Source organism: Vicugna pacos, unplaced genomic scaffold, assembly GCF_048564905.1.
Source record: "Vicugna pacos unplaced genomic scaffold, VicPac4 scaffold_19, whole genome shotgun sequence".
NCBI lineage: Eukaryota > Metazoa > Chordata > Mammalia > Artiodactyla > Camelidae > Vicugna > Vicugna pacos.
This window is the reverse complement of record NW_027328740.1, coordinates 24,815,633-24,835,857: the sequence shown is the minus strand read 5'-3', so window position 1 is coordinate 24,835,857 and position 20,225 is coordinate 24,815,633. Positions and strand designations below refer to the sequence as shown.

General features: G+C 43.5%; 1 long non-coding RNA gene across 1 annotated transcript; it reads right to left on the bottom strand.

Moving 5' to 3' along the window:
* Window positions 1-726: 726 nt before the first annotated feature.
* LOC140693348 (uncharacterized) lies at window positions 727-18,738 on the bottom strand. The gene is made up of 4 exons (XR_012069101.1): window positions 18,471-18,738; window positions 15,285-15,409; window positions 13,912-14,039; window positions 727-994 (listed from the first exon to the last, which is right to left on the bottom strand). It is a non-coding gene; the product is annotated as an uncharacterized lncRNA (long non-coding RNA).
* Window positions 18,739-20,225: the final 1,487 nt, after the last annotated feature.

Sequence of the window (20,225 nt, the reverse complement as noted above, 5' to 3'; positions counted from 1 at the left end):
ACTGTATGTAAAATACTATTATTTTGACATGTAATCAATATAGAAAGTAACAAGATAGAATACATTCCTTTTTCTAGACAAGCCTCAGCGTCTGATGTGCATTTGACCTACAGCACATGTCAGCTCAGACCAGCCTCCTCCTCAGCGCTCCTAGCATCAGTGGCTGTTGCTACTCTATTGGACAGAAACTCCAGGGGTCCCACAGTGGTCCTGGCTGAAAAACGGGAGGAAGTGTCCACACTAACCCTAAAAGGATCTCTCTGAAACAAAGGTGGATTCACTTTGAAATGTCTGTAAATCGGCGGGCTGCACCTTCCTCCACCCTTGGCTACAAGACAGCCTTCTTCCTTGCTGATCCCTTCCTGGATGTAGGGAAGCAATCCGGCACACAGCCAGGGCGGCCGGTCCTACAGGTAGGCTTACCTGCTCTCTGTGTCCAGTCCCATGAAGTCCTCCTTCTCCAACAAGGTGCAGAGGAGGGGGATCTTGTCTCCAGACTTGTTGGGGGCCCTATCCAGCCACTTGGACTTCAGAATGATGAAGAGTGACTCAGTGAAGTCCTCGATCCTCTTCTCCACCAGCCTGCAGGCCTCGTAGATTGAAGGCCACGTCGGTGCACGTCTGCTCGGCCACCTCCCCATACAGCACAAAGCCAAAGAGCTGAGAGTCATTAACGAGGTGCCATACAGCTCCTCTGCACGTGGAGCTTCTCGAAGGCCTTGGCCGAGAGGCAGTCGGTAATGGTGACAAGGCCCACGACCTTGCAATGTGTCTGGAAGTTTCTCCACTCATTCTCGGGCGCATAGTGGTGCCTATAGTGGATACAGAGTGCCCACTGGGAGCCGCACGGGCTGATCTGGCTCACCAAGGAGATTCGCTTATAGATGCAAAAAAATTTTCCTCTGAGATGATCCCAACGGCTTTTACCATCACGGGGAGAATCTGTTCGTTCTCAGCGCACTGCACGTAGTCAGGGATGCTCATGTTGCAGTCCCTGCAGAGAGGTGAGAAGGGATCGATATACATACTCTTCTGTGGGCTGTGCGCCCCTCTGGGTTGCAGTGACCTCGTGTGTACCAGCCAGAAGGCAAGGGAAGCCCAAGCAAAGCCGGGGGTACAGTTTGTCCTCAGCGTCTGCACATGGCTATTGTAGCTCGGATCACATTACCCAGCTTTTGGTCTAGGCTTGCTGCGCCTGCACAGCAGTGTCATTTCTTGTTTTCTGTTTCCAAGTACCTAGCCAGACCCTGATGCAAAGTCAGTGCTCAAAACTGCTGGATAAAGAAATGAACAAAGGAACAGCTTTCCAAACCCCTTTAAGTAGAATATAGAGAAAAGAACCACAGTGGGATCTAAACATCAGGATTTCAATTCCAATTTGTTTGAACTCCTAAGCTGCAGAATAATGGGTAAGAAAACTTGCCTTGGGGAGGAGGGTACAGTTCAGTGGTAGAGCACGTGCTTACCATGTACGAGGTCCTGGGTTCAAACCCCAGTACCTCATTTTCAAAAATGAAACTAATAAACAATCATACTTACCCTCCTCAAAAAATATTTTTAATTCAAATTTCAAAAAACATCTTGCAATTGACACAACATTGTAAACTTGACTATACTTCAATTAAAAAAAAATCCTTGCCTTACAAGAATATATCTGGATTACGCAAGTTTGCAAATTAAAATGCCTAGGGTACCACCTGCATAAAAAGGGGGGACTGTAGAAATTTACTATCGCTCCTTTATGAGCTATATTACCTTTGGTGGGGGTTATATCTTCTCACTTTCTTTAAAAAAAAGAAAACTTAACCTGATTCTCATTACTGCTGAGGAATCAGATAACCCTATGAAAGCATCTGACCCACAGAGGTTACTCAATAAATGTTTGTTGAATGAATGAATAAACAAGCAAAGTGAATGGTGCTCCCTGCTATAGACCATCATAGTGGTACTGCCTAGAAATCCCAAGCCCAAGTTCACCCAACTCTGCACTAACCATGTGGGTGACCTGGGCAGGCCTGTGTGCTTCTCTAAGTCCCAGTTTAATCGTGAATAGAAATGAAGACAATAACACAAACTTCAAAGGGTTAGTGAGTCAGTAATGAATTGTACCCGAATTTTGCAAGATCGAACCATTAAGGAAAACTGGGCAAAGAGTTCATAGGCCCTCTCCATATTATCTCTTACAACTACATGGGAATCTACATTACATCACAAAATTAAAAGTCTAATATTTTAAAGAGGATATTGAGGTTAAATGAGCTCACTGTCTCAAATAAGGAACACACAGCACAAATAGAACAATCCCTAGACCATGAGATACACTCAGTTAAATTTCCCACTGAATCCACTGGTCCCTCCAAATTCAGAGCACGAGGATGGGTCCTCGTGGCCAGAGGCCACTGCAACTGAAGCTAACAAATCTAGTGGTCCCCACTTCCAAGAGCCCTTCTCACCAACCTAGGTCTAAGTTTGTATTTGTAATTTATTTTTCTTTTTATTAAATAGAAACCCCCAATTGCATAGCCTTCAGTTCACCAAAACCTGACCACAGAGATCATGATGGCAGCCCTCCTTTGTGAAACAATAAAATGAAAAGCCATTTCCACAAGACCTCTGTGTAAATCTACAAGGGAACTTCATCCTGGAATGAGAGGAAGAGGACTGGGGAGGAGGGTGCAATCTGGGGCACAGAGAACCAAGGGCCACCTGTCCGACGATGGACTTTAGTTTCAACACTCACCCTCCAGGAACTTCAAAATACACACAGACAGAGTGCTATGGACAAGATTTTTTTTTTCAAAGAAATCACTGACGCCCTAGCAGCTCTTGTTTCTAAAGAGACACAAATGGATTATGTGTATAATGTTTCACAAAAACCCTAAAATACTATCACCCCAACTTAACACATGAATAAACTGAGGGAGAGAAGTTTATCACATTGTGCAAGATTAGAAAGAGGCCACATCCTTATTTAAACCCAATCCCCTTCTCCACTGCTCACACTAGAAAGTGTGACATACAGCCCCTTTCCTGCCCTTTCCCTGCAATAAATCTCTGAAGAGTCTTTTCTGTGCCACCTGGAATCACAATCACATCAGTTTTCCACAAAGAACTTTGTCACTCCTTGGAGGACGTATCAAAATCTGAACAGTTGGGATGGGAGGAGAGATTTGCATTTTCTGTTTCTCAAAGGAAACATGGCTTTAAAAGAAACTGAAAAGCACTTACCTAGTCTACGGTCTCATTGTGCAGAGAAGGAAACGGACGCTGAGAAGAGATGAGGAAAGGGCCTTATTAACAAATATTGCCTGAGTGCAGCACCAAGCCAGCCCTGGGCACCACTGTGGGAAGATCTGGGAGGCCCAGGAGAATGAGTGTTAAAAAAAGGAAAGAGAAGAAGCATACAAGGCCCTGTCTCTACACCACCATACCATGAAGTTCCACCAAATTATCCAGTATTGGGTGCAGCCAAAATTTAGGTGGGCTAAAGAGGTTATAGAAACCTGGAAGTCTCAATCATAGTGGAAATTCTAACATTTACTGTGTTTTTTTCCCAGTTCAAGCATCAGCTCAGTGGGTGCTCTGTACCAGGGACTACACGAGGCCTGGAGTTCTCCCAAATACAGATCTCTGTTACCACGTGTGAAAACCACATACAGGCCCACCAGAAGTAAAACGCCCACAGATAAGATGGAATTACTGAAACTGAAAGCCGCCAAGCAGCATATATTAACTAGGAAAAACGATGCTGATAGAAATGGACTCATGGACATAGAAACAAACTGTGTTTAGCAGGCAGGAAAGGGGGGATTAACAGATACACATTAATAAATATAAAATAAATGACAAGGACCTGCTATATAGCACAGGGAACTATATTCAAGTTCTTGTAATGAGTTGTACTAAAAACAATCTAAAACTTATGTATATACATATGCATCTGTTTATAACTGAATCTCTCCTGTACACATGAAACTAACATTGTAAGTTAACTACACTTCAATAAAAAATAATTAGAAAAATAAAAGCAAGTCATTAAAAAAATAAAAGAACACTGTAATCCCCTTAGCTGTAGGTGGTGGAGAATTCTGGTGGCAAACATCAAGTCCACTGGATCACTCCAGCACTGACTGTCACCCTTTCTGACCATCAGAGTGTCACTTGGCTTCACTGAGGTTACTTTTCTCTTCTGTGAAAAGCTACAGTTGCAACTAAGAATGTATAGAATCTCATCATTCACAAGCCCAACAATTTGTGAGGACTTCCCATGGGCCAGGCTCTGGACAGATGAAAATTTAGGGTCTCAGATATATTCATCGGTAGAAGAAGTTTATGCCATAAAGACATTAATTATTCCTGTTTTTATAGACAGATTCAATGTAATTCTTATTAGAATTCCTACCAGATTTTTCATGGAATGTAACGAGTTAATTTATGGTCAGGAACAGCCAAGAAACTTCTTTAGAAACACCACTGGGGAAGGGTGGATAGGTCATTGATTTCCACTGTTCTTTCTGAAGTGATAAAAAACGTTCTGGAATAATAATGGTTGCAGCACTGTGAATATGCTAAAAGCTGCTGAATTGTACCATTTAAATGGATGAACTTCATGGTGTGTGAACAAAATCACAATAAAGCTGTTATATGAAAAAAAAATATTTCTTGACAATTATTTTCCCCTCTATACAACTAGTCTGCTGCACAATTTAAGAAAAACAAAAAGCCAAAACAAACCAAACTGTGCCAGGAGTTCTTTAGGACTGCAATGTCCCTGGGACTCCAACGCCTCTGGTGGTGCTGTTCCTGTTAACACACACTAGCTGGGCTGGACTAGTTAGGGACTGTAACTATCTTTCTAAAATCTACTGTCACACGTTTCACCCTTGGAGAGGGAAGCCTGGAGGATGTCACAGCCTCATGCCTTCAGCTCATTTTTAGCTGAGCCAAGCCCTGCTTTCACCACTATAATCCCTCGCACTATAAAAACACGTGACATCATCAAGCACCGCCATCATAACACCTGAAATTGTTCAAGGAAATTACCTGGGGCAGAAACACTGAGGGAGGAGACGGAAGCTCCCTTAGCACTGACGCTCCCTTTTGCCAACTCCACCAGGAGAGGCTGGTATTTACAACCTGAGGCTCTCAGCCCAGGGAGCAGTGCCCACGCCACTGACCTTGTCCGCAGGGAGCGGGAAAGGGAGAGGAGGGCAGCCCCGGGGTCGTGGGGCAGGGAGAGCTGGGTGGGGGACGCGTCCGGCAGCCCGGCTCGGAGGCCAGCCCCAGCCGCCCGCCCCCGTCCGGGTCCGCAGACCCCGCCCGCGCGGGACACAGCCCGCACAGGTGTGGGGACGGGTCGGCGGCCGAGGAGAGGAAGCCCGGGAGGAGAGTTCTCGCAGGCGGAAGAGGGGAAGGGGACGCCAGCCGCGGACTGAGGGGAGCCCGGCTGGGGCGAGAGGCGGCAGGTGCACACCTGGCCCTGGACAGGTGTGACCGAGGCGCTGGGGCAGAGGGGCCTGGCCCGAGCAATTCAGCTGAACACACGTTGATTCGCGCCCTCGCGGGCTCTGACACGCGGACCACCCTCCCCCAGCAGACTGAACATTTCCCGGGAGCCCCTACCTTGCACTTCCACAGCCGGAGGTCCCGGCCCCGGGCAGAAGCCAAAGGCCTAACGGGCCACAGAACTGAGGAGCCTTTGGGGCCGATCCCCGGCTCTGAGCTGGAGCTTCCAACCCGCGGTCCAGCTGGCACCGACTACGCATGCACAGTCGTGCCAGCGACCCTCTGGTTTCTGCGAGAGAAGCTGGGGAAGTGAGGGAGGGAGAAAATGGGAGGGGGAAGGGAGGAGGGGAAAAGTAGAGGGAGATAGATGGGCAGGAGGTGCAGAGAGAACGGAGGGATCTGGAGAGGGGAGGGGAGTAGCAGAGATGGAGAGAATAAGCTTTACCTCCGGCGGCACCCCAAAACAGGCAGCAGTCCTGCCTCTGCACCCTTCTCTAACACTTCAAGGCCCGCAGCTCAAATTTTATCTCCCTGGTCCAGCCCTTCAGTCGAGGCCTCTGCAGAACCCCTATGGGATCACGTCCGTTGCCCCCACGCGGAAAAGTGTTTCCTGTTGCTCTGGGAACCAAGCACCCGAGGGTGTTGTCGCTCAGAACTACCTTGGGAAGAGTACATATTCCCCTTTTACACGCTGGGAAACAGGCAGGCAAGATCTCTGCCTTAGTTCCACTATCCCAGGTTTTGAGCTGGTGGGGAGCGGGAGGTATAAAATCAGAGCCCCAGAGGGAGCATACTGCCTGAGTGTTGGTGCATAGTCCCCATCCCGCCTGATTAAACCACACCCCACCCTAGGGGAACCATCAAGGGCTCACAGTAGGTCCCTGGGTGTGGGAGAGCTGTCCTCATTTCCAGTGCCCAGCTTGCTGGGTAGATAGGAGTGTTACTGAGTCCAAATTCATTCTCCTCAGTGCAGGACAGGCCAGTAAGTTGGGAGACCAGGTGTTGGGGCATGGAACACCAAGTTTCTCTAGACCTTGATGGCAAAGTAATGTCCTGGAAAACCATCTCCCCAAGTCAGAATTCAGGCTCCTTTCCTACGTGCTTGGTTGTAGCAAATTCTTGGTGTAGGAATTCTTTTTTGTTAAAATCCTTTGTTCTTGCAGCTATCCGCCTGAGTCAAATCTCTGTAAACCTCCAGCAAAACAAACGTTATTTTCTATTCTGCAACTTGTTATCTTTTTATGAATGAAAAAGTGTTAAATATACTTAAAGGTCAGAGCCTTCAGAATAGGCTCTCCTGTATATTTCAGGCTCTAGGCAACATTGTTTCACAAGCAAGATGAAGCCTAGGAGACAGAGTACAGGGTTAAAGTCAAAGGAAAAGTTCTAGTATGGAGTCAGATTTGTTCTTTTCTATTACCCGGGCAGAAGGCACTTGAGAATTTAAACCCCTATAAGTTAAAAATAAGTAAACGTTTAAAGGAATTTGCATACATAGGTGGGAATATGCAAAGCATATCTGGAAAAGCACAAAAAGGATAGTAAACAGTGGCATCTCCAGGGAGGGCTGAAAGAACAGAGGATGAGGGAAAACTTCTTTCACTTGTTTGACTTTAAACCTGTGCCCTTTTTCCTAGGTTTAGTCTTGTTCGTTCTGCACCTTTTGTAAAACAATGTTGCCTAAAGCCTGAAATATACAGGAGACCCTATCCTCAAGGCTCTGACTTTAAAGGAAATTAACACTTTTCCATTCGTATAAAGATAACAAGTTACAAAATAGAAATAACATTTGTTTGTTGGAGGTTTACACGGATCTGACCCAGGTGAAGAGCTGCAAGAACAAAAGATTCTAACAACAAAGAATTCATAAACGAAGTTTGCAACAACCAAGCATTCCTGCTTCCCCTTTTTAATATAAAAAGATCCTGAATTCTGACTTTGGGAGATGGTTTTCCAGGACATTTGACTTCCATCTTCTCATCTGGCTTTCCAAATTATAGTTGCTATTTCTTGCCGCAAAACCTGCTCTCCCGATTTACTGGCCTGTAATGCACAAGCAGAACAAGTATGGACTTGGAAAGACAAACATACATTGAAAGTACCCATTTGGTATTTTAAATGACCTGCTTCCACTCGTCTTCCTGACGTTTTCTTCTCTTGACAACTCCTGCTATATGTATGAAAACCCTGCCATGTGGACACATTTACATCTCTAGCCACTACCCTTCCAGGTAAGAACTGATGCCAAGAAGTCAATGGAAGTTGCTAGAATGTATTACCTGGCCAGAAAAGAGCAGAAGTGGGTTCTGGCTGATGTTCAGGAGCAGGCTGGGACACCTGACAAGATGTCATATGTACGGATAGACAGCTGAGCACCAAAGGAGAAGCTTCTAAGCCTCCATAAGGGACTTGTTGGATAGGAAGGAAAAGTCCCAGCCTATAGCTCTGATCCCACCACAAGCTTCCTGGGCGAGGCTGCACAAGCTACTTAAATTCTCTAGGCCCGTGCTGCCCACCATGGGAGCCACCAGCCACATTCAGGATTATGAAGTTATTCTGTAGCCAGACAGAATTATAAATACACATTTTATTGCAAAAGTTCAGCAAGTATAATATTTAAAAACATTATTGGTTATCTTGCCCTAACGAGTTATTTTTGTATGTCTAGCTTTCTGTGGTTTGCAAAGCCTGCGACTAATGTTTCCCTTACAGTGAGGTATTTTGAAATTATAAGTTACTGGACACAGTACCCTCATATCACACTTGAAAAAAATTGATCCACATAAGCAATGTGATCTGACTTAGTAGTTATGAGCAGGGGCTCTGGGGTCAGCCTGCCTGAGTATAAATTCTCACTCTGCCTCCAGGGGGTTCTGTGTGAATCTTGGAAAAATTATTGTTGTTGTTGTTGTTGTTGATGTTGTTATTTGTGCCTCTTTTTCCTTCCCTTTTAAATAGCGAGAAATATGTAGACTCTATCTCGTACCGCGTTGCCAGGATTAAATGGGTAAACGTCTGTGCTGCCCACTTCCCTGGGTTTCAGCATTCTCCAGGCAATCAGTGCCAAACTCAGAGGCATTCTCCCCTGTCTTCGTCAGTCTGGGATGCTGTAACAAATTACCGTGGGTCGGGTGGCTTAAACAACCAGCATGTTCCTTAAGTTTTGGAGGCTGAGGTCAATGTATCTGGGAGAGAATAGCCTTCATGGCTCGAAGATGGCTGTCTTCCCTCTATCTTCATGGGCCAGGGAGCAGAGAGAAGCAAGCAATCTGGGACCCTTTATAACGGCACTAATCCCATTCATGAGGGCTCTACTCTCATGATTTCACTTTATCCTAGTAATCACCTCCCAAAGGCCCCGCCTCCCATACCATCACCCTGGGAGATGGGGTTTTGACATATGGATTTTGAGGGGATGCATTCAGCCCACACATCGTCTAACTCTCCCCAACATGCAGTCATCAAACCTGTAGCTAATATCAAAGTAATGTTTATATCCCTCTGCACATTTCCATTCCTGCATCCACTAACACTGAAGCCCTGTTATTTTATTCCTTATTTTTCTGGTAGAGATTTAATTGATTCCTCTAATCCAATGCTCTCCTCACTCCAAACAGTCATCTTAACAGCCCTGCCAGGTAGGTCTTCCTTAAGACACCTTCCCACTGCACCTGGTTGTTTTTCAGTATAAATGTCAGAATCCTCTCCACACCCCAGCCTAGACCTTTAATCCCTTGCACTACCGCCCACTATGTTATTTTTCTATTACCACTGTAACAAATTTCCATAAGCTTAACAACTTAAACCAGCACAGATTTATCGCCTTATGGCTGTGGAGGTCAGAGATCCAACACAGTTCTCATTGAGCTAAATTCAACTTAACAGCAGGGTTCCTTCCTTCTAGAGGATCTAGAAGAGAATGTTTCCTTGTTTTTGGTTTTTTTTCTAGCTTCCAGAGGTTACCCAACTTCCTTAGCTTGTGCCCCACGACTTCCTCCATTTTCATGGCCAGCAGCCTTTCTGAACACTGCTCCATGGCTACACCTCCCTCTGAGTTTAAATTCAGCTGGGCTATGTCCTCCATTTTAAGGACCCCTGTGATTACATTGGGCCCACCTGGACAATCCAGGCTGCTCACCCTATTGTCTCATCTCAGGATCCCCTTCTCCCCTCCCATTCAGGCATTATGTATGTGGCTGTGACATTCACCTTGTGTGACATTTCCTCTCATGAGCAATTTAAGGTTCAAGGCACTTATGAATGACTTTTTGTTTTTCTTTCTTAGTATTTCTACATTCAGTATGTGTGGTGAGATTATATGAATCCTTTTTATTTGTGGCCCTCCACTAATCTTTAATAATGTATCACGGGTTTAAAAGGCTAATAGACAATTTAGAAGACAGAAATCCTCTAAGATTTTTCTCCTAATATAATCTGTCATCCCTTTTACCATGTACAGAAACATGTCACAGTTGGCTAACCTGTGGCGGGGGAGGGACATGATTCTGCCAACACACTCCGCTCATTCTCACCAATTTGATGATCGGCTAACCAAGGATCTATGCTCCCCACTTCGCTCACTCCCTCCTTTCCACTGACTATTCTGTTCCCACTGCTACCTTCATTCACCACATTAGGATTTCATGACCAAATTCTTCTCTAAATAAAGTGGATTTCTTGCATCTAATGTCTGATAACTGTTCTTATTGTATATTCACACACTGACCTACAAATAACTCCACCGATCTCTTTATTTTCCTAGAATCGTCCAGAGGAATCAGTTCCATGATGATGATGATGATGATACTGACAGTGATGACAAGGGCCTCTCAAGGATTCTGATAAAGAGGGAATCAATAAAGAGAGGGAATCATTAAAAAAATTGCCCCAGAAACAGGCTTAAAAGTAAATAACTGCTAAAGTGTTTAATGAAATTGACTAATATTTAACTATTTTTAAAACTTTGTAACACTGAATTTAAAATTTTAATGGGAATTTTCATTCACCCCTAACCAAGATTCAACTCCAGGACCAAAATCTAAGGAATTCTATCTTCTAACAAATTGTCCACTAGCCTTTTAAACACGTGATCCTTTAAAAGGGGTAATTGCTGGGCTGAAAATAAGCAGGATTCATATAATCTCACCAGACACAGTGAATGTGGAAAGACCAAGGAAGAAAAACAAAAAGCCATTCATAATGTCTTGAAACTTACGTTGCACAGAGGAGAAAATTTTAGCCAAGTTGCGTGTCACATCAACATGACGCCTGAGTGGGATGGGGAAGCTGATCTGCCTCATCAGACATTTATGCTGATTTGTTAGATGCCAACACAGTTTCCTCATTGGATTTGCTTCTAATAATTATGGAAGAGTTTAGGCTCTACCAAAAGCAGACTAAACATTTTTCCCTGCCGCCAAATCTCTGGACTGAATGTCCCCACAAGAAGGACATGATTATGTTTCATAGGGAAGTCTTCTTGAGAAGCAACAGGCTTTTCAAGGGCAGAACTGCATGTCCCCCCATGGAGGGCTGGAGGAGGGCTAGATGGGACACTAGAAAAACAGCAGGAGTGAGTTCAGATACTGCTGCTCAGGTCGCCAAAGTCAGCAGTGCTATCTCTAAGGATATGTCATTCTCCCAAAATTTCCATGAGTGAAGGAGCCTGTGAACACTAAGGAGGTTTTTAAGACACAGCAGCACATAATTTACATCACAACTCAATTACAGTATGTTTTGATATTTGGAAAATAAGTAGCCATTGCTCTTTGAAACTGCAGCAGTAACAATAGAAATAAAAAAGACTGAGACGTCTTGGAGACAATAATCAATAAACAATTCTAAATCTGCAGGATTTCTTGACAATATGCAAGCAATGAGCTAGATGTGTGCTGTAGATACCTCTTACTGCAGGGCTCACTGCTGCAAAGCATAGAATTAGTTTTCTCAGCAAATATAGGGAACCAAGTCAAGATTCCTAATTTTGAGAGATTTACCATATGGCTGGAAAGATCAGACAAGTACATACAGCCAAATATGAATAAATGTAATCAAATAATATGAAATGTGAATGGAGCCAGAAAAAAGACAAATTCCTTTCACCTGGGAACTAGAGAGACTTCTGAAAATGCGGCTTTGGAGATGGCCAAAGACATGGGTGGAATTTTGGTAGAACAGGATGTAAGGAAATTAGAAACTGATTGTAAAATTCATATAAAAATGCAAAGGATCCCAAATATCCAAAACAACTTTGAACAAGAAAAACAAAGTTGGAAGACTTACACTATCTAATTTTCAGACTTTTTTTATAAAGCTACAGTAATCAGAATGTATGCTGTTGGTGTAAAACAGGAAAATAGAATAATGGAACAGAATAGAAAGTTCAGAACTAAACAAACACTTATATAGACAATTGATTCTCAAAAAGGATGCAGTGGAGAAAAGGATCTTTTCAACAAGTAGTGCTGGAATTATTAGACAGTGATACGCAAAAAAAAAAATGAACTTTGATCCACACCTCACAAAATATACAAAAATTAACTCAAAGTGGATCATAGATTTTAATAAGAAATCTAAAACTATAAAACAGCTAGTAGAAAAAGCATAGGCTTAAGCTTTATGGCCTTGGGTTTGGCAAATATTTCTTTGCTATGACACCAAAAGTATCATCTATTTTAAAAAGTAACTGATAGAGTGAACTTTACAGAAATGAAGACTCTTCAAAGCTCTTCTAAACACTGCTAAGCAAATGAAAAGACAAGCTATAGACAGAACCTATTTGCAGATCATATGTCTGGTAAAGGTCTCTCTTTGTGTCTGATCCAGAATAAAAACATTTCAAAACACAATAATAATGCAAACACCTGAATGAATGAATGAGGCCAGAAAACACACTTCAATAAAGATATCTATATGGATAATAAGCATATGAAAAGATGCTGATTAAAGATGCCATTAGTCATTATAGAAATGCTTTTAAAAATCACAGTGAGATACTAGTTCACATATATACTAGAATGTATACGATTAGAAAGATCGACCTTACAAAGTGCTGGCAAGGAAGTAGAGCAACCAGAACTGATACATACCACGAGGAATTTACAATAGCACAACCATTTTGGAAAACTGTTTAACAGTTTCTTTAAAAAAGGTAAACACCTATCTACCATATAACCCAGATATTTCTCATCTGATGCTTTAGAAAATAAAAGTGTATGTCCATAAAAAGACTTGTAACCAAATATTCACTGCAATATTATTTATAATAGCTCAAGTTGGAAATAACCCACGCATCCATCAAGAAGTAAATGGAGAAACAAAGGATGGTCTAACCAAACACTGTTCGCAATAAACTATTCAGGAAAAACTCAGCATTAAGCAATACTCTGCTATGAGAAAAATAAGCTATTAATACAGCAACACAGATGACTCTCAAAATAATTACACTGAATGAAAGAAGTTAGACAACATAGAGTAGATACTGCATGAATCCATTCATACAACGATCTTGAGAATGCAAACCAGTATGTTGTGATAGAAAGCAGATCAATGGTTTCCAGGGGAATAGACGGGGAGGGAGGGAGGGACAACAAAATGCAGGAGAAGAGTTTTGTGGGTGATGGGTATGTTCACTGTCTTGAATGTGGTCATGGTTCCTTGGGGATATACTTATGTCAAAACGCATTAAGTTGTACACTTTAAATCTGTGAAAATTATTTTGCCAAGTATACCTCAAAGCTGTGTTAAGAAAAAAGGCACTTTTGTCGACGCAACTCAGGGCCTTATTGGAGTGAGATGATCAGTCTCTCACCCTGTCTGCCTAACGGGAAGGTAGAAAACCTCTTAAGGAAGATAAGATATGGATTTTTCATTTGCAGTGTCTGCCATGTAATAAAGAATTTCTAGACATGCAACATGTCAAGACTATATGATGGATAAAATGAGAATAAGAAATATTAGACAAAGGATGCAAACCCCCAGGTGATGTAGGCATCAGAGTTACCAATAAAGGCTATAAAACACTTTTAATATAATCAAGAAAATAAGGAAATGATGGGAGAACAGATAACAGGGTCAACACTTTCACCAGAGAAATATATTGGAATGTATTTTTAAGAAAAATCAAACAGATACTCTAGAACTGAAGCTTTCAGCTCTGGAAACAGGTAAACAGAGCTAATTAGGATCCCTTTTAAGTAAAACTTTCAGTAATGCCGGATAAAATACAACAACAAAAGTAACACAGAGATAACTATGGAGAGAGAAGTTCCCAGGTGACAATAAAAAGAGGACACTTAACGCAAAAATGGTAATCTTGTGAGCTGATGCCACAGCACCCTGGAGGGAAGGGGTTTTCATCTGCACATAAATAGGGATACAATGTCCATTAAGAAAAAGGGTCCAAACCAGATGTAGAAGTCTTCCTTTATAGAAACCTCTGCATAAGACGTATTGGACGACTTGACTCTTCACTGAAAGGAAGACTCAAAGTTCTCCACCTGTGCACGCAGGAAAGGGGTGAAACAGCCGGTTCTCTAGGGAAAAACAAAATCTCCCTTAAAAAAATATAATCTCCACGCCCCTGCTTTATTCGAATGTGGAATCCATATTGATACTCCACTTAAGATTCCGGAATTCCCAAACTGAAAAATATAATTCAACGTTGATCATATCACCTGGAGCCTTAGGATAAGCAACACAAAATTGTTCTCTAGGGAAACTTTATAAACCAGGATGTAAGGGACAATCATAGGAAAAAAATTGTACTCACTATAGAGAAACTCCCACAACTCTACACACACACAGACACACAACTCTAAACAGAAGAAAATAAATGCCACAGGGAAGAAAGAGCTCACCGTAAAACACAGGATGATTAATATTCCAGAGCCTAAAATTATGAAACAATCTAAGAGAGAGCATAAAATAAGTATGACTGAATCATTAAAAGATAAAATGAATCTTATGTAACATAATGAACAATCAGGACATCATGTAAAAGAAAGCAGATCAATTTTTTTATAGAGCTAAACAGAACTTATGGAAACAAAATACAGATATCATTTGGTATATAAAATTCAATGTATGGGTTAAGTAACATTTTAATCTTCAATATCTAGGGTGTTCATTAAAATTCAACAGTAATCTCTAAAGTAATTGTTTAAAAAGAGAATAAAAATAAAGAAGTCAAAATGAAGAATGCAAAATACGCCGGTCACTATTCTAAGATCTCCATCCATTTTATCACTTAATGCTCACAGTCTTTGAGGTGGATAGTACCACTTTTTGTATATGAAGAAAGTGAGTCTCAAAGGGATTACATATCCCGGTTACATGGTTAGCAAGGGAGGGAACCAAGCCCGGATAGGCTGCCTCTACACGCCATGCTCTTAACCATGACCGCAAGGGATATAACCAGCAGGAGAAAAGCAGCGCAAAGCAAATAGAAATCACAAAACAAGAGGCCAGAAATACAACATCATCACTAATCACACTGTATTTAGATGAAATAATGAGTTAAAAGATTTACAGATTTCATTTGTTTACCTGAGACAAAGCAGAATTAAAACTTAAAACTGGTTGAAAGCTTAGAAGAATACCAGAAAGAAGTCAAAAGTTAGAGCCAGAAAAAGAGACACCTGAGAAATACTAATCAATGGAAAGGGAATCACTCAAGACTCCCACAGGTTCATAGGTACCTGAAACCCCCCTTGGCCTGACACTTACCAGCTCTGTGCCTGAGCAAAACACTCAATCCCCCGGAATCTTCGTTCACTCACCTGTGAATGTAAGGAACGATCCCTCCTTCCATCCGGCCAATTTGTATTGACTGCTGTGCCACGGGTACTGGTCAAGCTACCTGAGGTCCGTCAGTGAACAAATAAGGATCCTTGTCCCTGTAGGACTGAGGAAGAGCAGAACATAAACTACAGTCGTGACAGTCATGTGAAATATATGGTATTCTAGAAGGTGATAGAAATAATATGATCAGGGAGAGGGGGTTTCTGGGGCAGAGACAAGGGGAAGGCAGTCTCCAGTTTAAAATGAGATGGCCAGAGCAGGCCTCACTGAGGACCTTGAGAAGGGGGCGCTAGTTGCTGAGCTTCCTCTAACACAGCACCGCACACTGGGTGATGGGAACTACAGAGGCTCACTGTCTCACAGCCCTGGGGGCGGGGAGTCTGCAGGCAGGGTGTCAGCAGAGCTGGTTCCTCCTGAGGGCTGGGAGGGAGAGGCTGGTCCAGGCCTCTCTCCTTGGCTTGGAGACGACCGTCTTCTCTCCACATTTCATCACGTCATCTCCCATGTACACGTATCTCTGTGTCCACATTGCCCCTTTTTATCAGGACACAAGTCATACTGGATTAAGGCCCACCCTAATGACCTCTTCTTAACCAATGACCTCTGCAACAACCCTATTACCAAATGGGGTCATGTTCTGTAGTCCTGGCGGTTAGGACTTCAGCATATGAGTTTGACAGAGACCGGCCAGGGCAACAGGCCTGTGGGTGCAAGTATGATGTCCCCAAGGGCCAGCAGGGAGGCCCGTGTTGCTGGAGCAGAGTGAGCCAGGGAGAAAACCGGAGATGAGCTCAGCTTGGGGAGGGGGAGGAAACCTGTAAGGTCACCATAAGGACTCTCGCTTCTTCACTGTGTGAAATGAGAAGCCATTGCAGGATTTTGAGCAGAGAAGATCACACCCAGGGTCTCACTCATGCCTGACTTAGGCGATGAGGATGAAAATATTTAGGCTTTTGAGCTGATAATACTTAGACTACATGTTGGACTTTGAGTTGATGGTGTAGTAAATGAGACTCTGGAGGGTGTTGGGATGAGGTGGATGCATTTTGCATGTGGGATGGACAAGAACCAGTGGAGCCAAAGGGAAGAACTTTGTAGAATAATGGCCCCCAATATGTCCATGGTCTGATCCCTAGAACCTGGGAATATGTCACTGTGCATGGCAAAAGGGACTCTGCAGGTGTGACTGTCAAGGACCTTGGGATGGCAGATCACTGTGGGAAAGCAAACGTCATCACGGAGGTCCTTAGAGGAGAGAGGCAGATTGGTCAGAGACAGAGATGTGAAGTGGCAGCAGAAGTCACAGTGACACAGGGCCCTGGGCCAAGGAGTATGAGCACCTATGCAAGCTGGGAAAGGTAGGAAGATGAATCGCTCCCAAGAGCCTCGGTGTGGAACGGAGCCTTGGCCACACATTGGTTTTAGTCCACTGACATTGACTTTGCACTTCTGCACCCTAGAACAGTGAGAAGATGAATGTGTATTGCTTTAAACCACTGAGTCTGTGGTCCTTTGTTACAACAGCAATAGGAAAGGAACTCAGGAACCAACATGAACATGAACCACTGGCTGCCTGCTGTGCTGGCAGGAAGTCCTTAGTCTCTGATCCTGGGGGAGTCTCCTGTCTTCTGGCAGCATCCACAAACTACCTCATGCTAACTTGACAGCTTGCAGGTGGTCAAATCATAACCCTGCACAGTTCTTGATATTTAGTTAATAAAAAAGATGGTGTCATCATGGGTATTTTTCCATTTTTAAATACACTTCAGTCTTCTAATTGAGAGACCATGTAAATAGTTTTTAATCTTAATAATAAATAACTGTGGTTTTATTTGGTTACTTAAATTATGAATAATAATATTCACATTAGTAAAAGTTATTAAAATCAACATTCTTCAATGAAAATATCAAGTTTCTTTTTGCATGAACATGTATTAACTACAAGAAATGTTCCATGCTTTGTTCTACGAATTAGTGTTAGGGTCTTAAAGAATAATACTTTCCTCAAAAGATATTATAGCGAGGGGATTCCTTTTGGTGGAACAGTTCCTACATAAAATCTGGTGCATGGCTCAGGCCACAGGGAAACTAGAAATGATAGAAATCAGGAGGCATTATAAACACAGAACAATTTTTAAAGGAATTAAAAAACTGGATGTGTGAAAACAAAGAATCAGAGAATATTCTGGTGAAATAAAAGTATTTTTCAGCTTAAGCAAGACACTGGGTGAATAAATCTAAAATGAAAAAACCACCCAGAGATTAGCAGTGAGTCATGCATGCAGTGTGACTGATCAAAACCAAGTTGTTTCCAAACCAGTGTTCAGGCTTGCTGCCTTCATGAATCAAGTCTGTGTGGCACCAGGCCACCTTGAATACATGTTGATGAGGTATTTATAAGCCCTTCAACATCCCAGCTCCAAGCTCACACACACGAGCCAGACGACCATCACCTACACATCTGCAAAACACACAGCATGGTGAATAGCACTTTTCTTGCTCAGTAGCCGGTGGCAGGGTAGTGTGAGCAGACAGATATACAGGGACACAGGGACACAGAGGCACCTCCCTTCACTCAGCTGAAAAACTTCCGTGCATTCCTGGGGACAGGATTGTCATAAAGTGCACCATGCATTGATCCTCCTCCTAGGAAAGAAACGACAGTGTTGTCCTCAGGTTTGAGCAAGGATGGCCAGGGGATCTCAGAAGAGCTGTTTCAGCACAACCAATGGAAATGTCGGCCACCGTGACCACGAGAGACAAGTCCCCTTCCATCCCGGTAGGCACTTGGGCTCCTGATAAAACTGGGCTCAGTAAAGGGTTGAGTAGAAGGCACAGACCTGAGGGGTGCCCCAGCAAGAGACAGGAGGTAGGGCCTGGTTTATGCTGCCATCAGGAATTTTCAAAACAGCAGAGCTGAGATGGATCATCTACCCCAGACTCCTAGCCTTAAGGTTAAAAGGGTGGCAGCCCTGACAGGCAAAGCAACATGCTAAAGGCAGAGCGTGGTAGTGACAGCGCTAGATGAAACGCACCGTGCCAACCCCATTCAAGGCCACTGACACTGAGGATGGGGCCAGGTTTCCAAGTAGGAGAATGAAACAGTGTAAATACTTTGTTCCCCCCAAAACCCCAAATTTTTTTCTAAAGGCACAAAAACTCACCTTAACTAGCTCTCTTCTGAGGGGGCTCTCTTCTGTCTCTGTCTTTCTGTCTGTCTCCACTTCCCTCTCTCAGACACAAACACATACAATTTTGTGAAAGGGCAATTCCTGCCATACAAAGACAGACTTCACATCTTCAGAAAGACACTTGACAAAGCACGTTTCTCAATTCAAGTCTTTGTGTGAGGTCTGAGCAAATGGCTTATTTTCTAGAACAATCGGTGGTTCCAAAATCAGGAGATCATCTTCCCCAACGGAAGAGTTCTGGTCTGTATTGATGAAGTTGGGGATGTCACATTTCATGAGCCTGTTCAGCTCCTCCTCTGGCCACCTGCTGCATCTGAAGGCTTCCTGGAGCCGAATATCACTGTCAAGGGCAATGGTTGAGATACCAGCTTTGGCCTTGTCCAAGTGGTCCACTTCATTGATGTAGCAGGGAAAGAGGGACCTAGATTCATCATTGTCCTGCCAGAGAACACCTTGGGCACCAGCGGTCTTCCAAAGTCTGATACAAAGCTGTTAAGTCTGAATCTCTTCTCGGGAGACTCTGCATTGTTATAAAGAACACCAAAATAAAAGATCGCTCACACTCTAGCTCGGTGACCTGAAGAATCATAGTTTTTGCCATCTACTGAGAGTAAATCCCTGCACAGATCACGCTTACAAGCACTGGAAGTGAGAGACATCACTTCTGAACACATACAATTAAACCCAAGGCAAAAGTCTCAAGTGAGGGCCCTAGGACCATCCTGAAAAGACATCGCTCCCTGAGAATCCTCAATATTGGTGCCTCGAACACCAGTGTTTCTCAGTGGGACACTCAGATCATCTTCACCAGAATTAAAGTCCTTTTAAAAATGCAGAATTCTGGGGTACACACCCTCAGAGCCTCCAGAGGTAGGGACCGGTAGTCTGTATTTTCATAGCCACCAAGATCACTTACCATGCTCAGGTTTAGCAGCGCGGTCTACATCGGGTCACCTGAGCATCGACAATGCTGTCTCACGGGGTGGGGGGGCCATGTGTGTCAGGGTGCTTTCCTACCCACGTGTCTCCCCTGATTCTCAGAACTGACAGTGCAGCCCCATTGGGCAAGAAATACCACCATTTCACAATGCATACGCAGGGCGCCCGACTGACAGATACAATCAGTGATAGGAGAGGGGACAAAACTCAGGTTCCTGATCCCTTGTTTCACTTACTGTGGGACAAATGATCAGTTCAAGGGTAATAAATCAGTGAATGAGTGAATAACATGACTCTCGTTAGTCCAATGAGTGCCTGGAAGAGCGAGCCTAGGCACACTGAGAACCATAACAGCCCATCTACTTAATTTCCATCCTCCTCAGATTTATGTAAAGGTTACTTCCACCCAGGCAGTGACTCCTTAAAGGCAAGAATCATGTCTGAACAAACTCTCAAATCCAGAACAGAACAACTAGGCTCTGGAGTCTGTGTTTAGCGAGTGTTGAATCTCAGTGATTCCAGCTCTTACACCTTGCCTTCCATCCCACCCCTCACGATATGGCCCTTATGACCAGTTCTCCCGGGGCTGGGGCCACGGAAACCATTTACAGGACTGGAAGAATCTGATCATATAAACCGTCCCCCAGATTATCATCAAGAGTCACCTGCATTTCAGGAATCGGTAATCCCAGAAGCTTTGCAGTTCAGGCAGGTGAGGGACTTTTATATCAGCTGTGTTTTCTACTGTGACTGCCTGGGTAACATCAGACAAGGAATTATCAAAAGCCT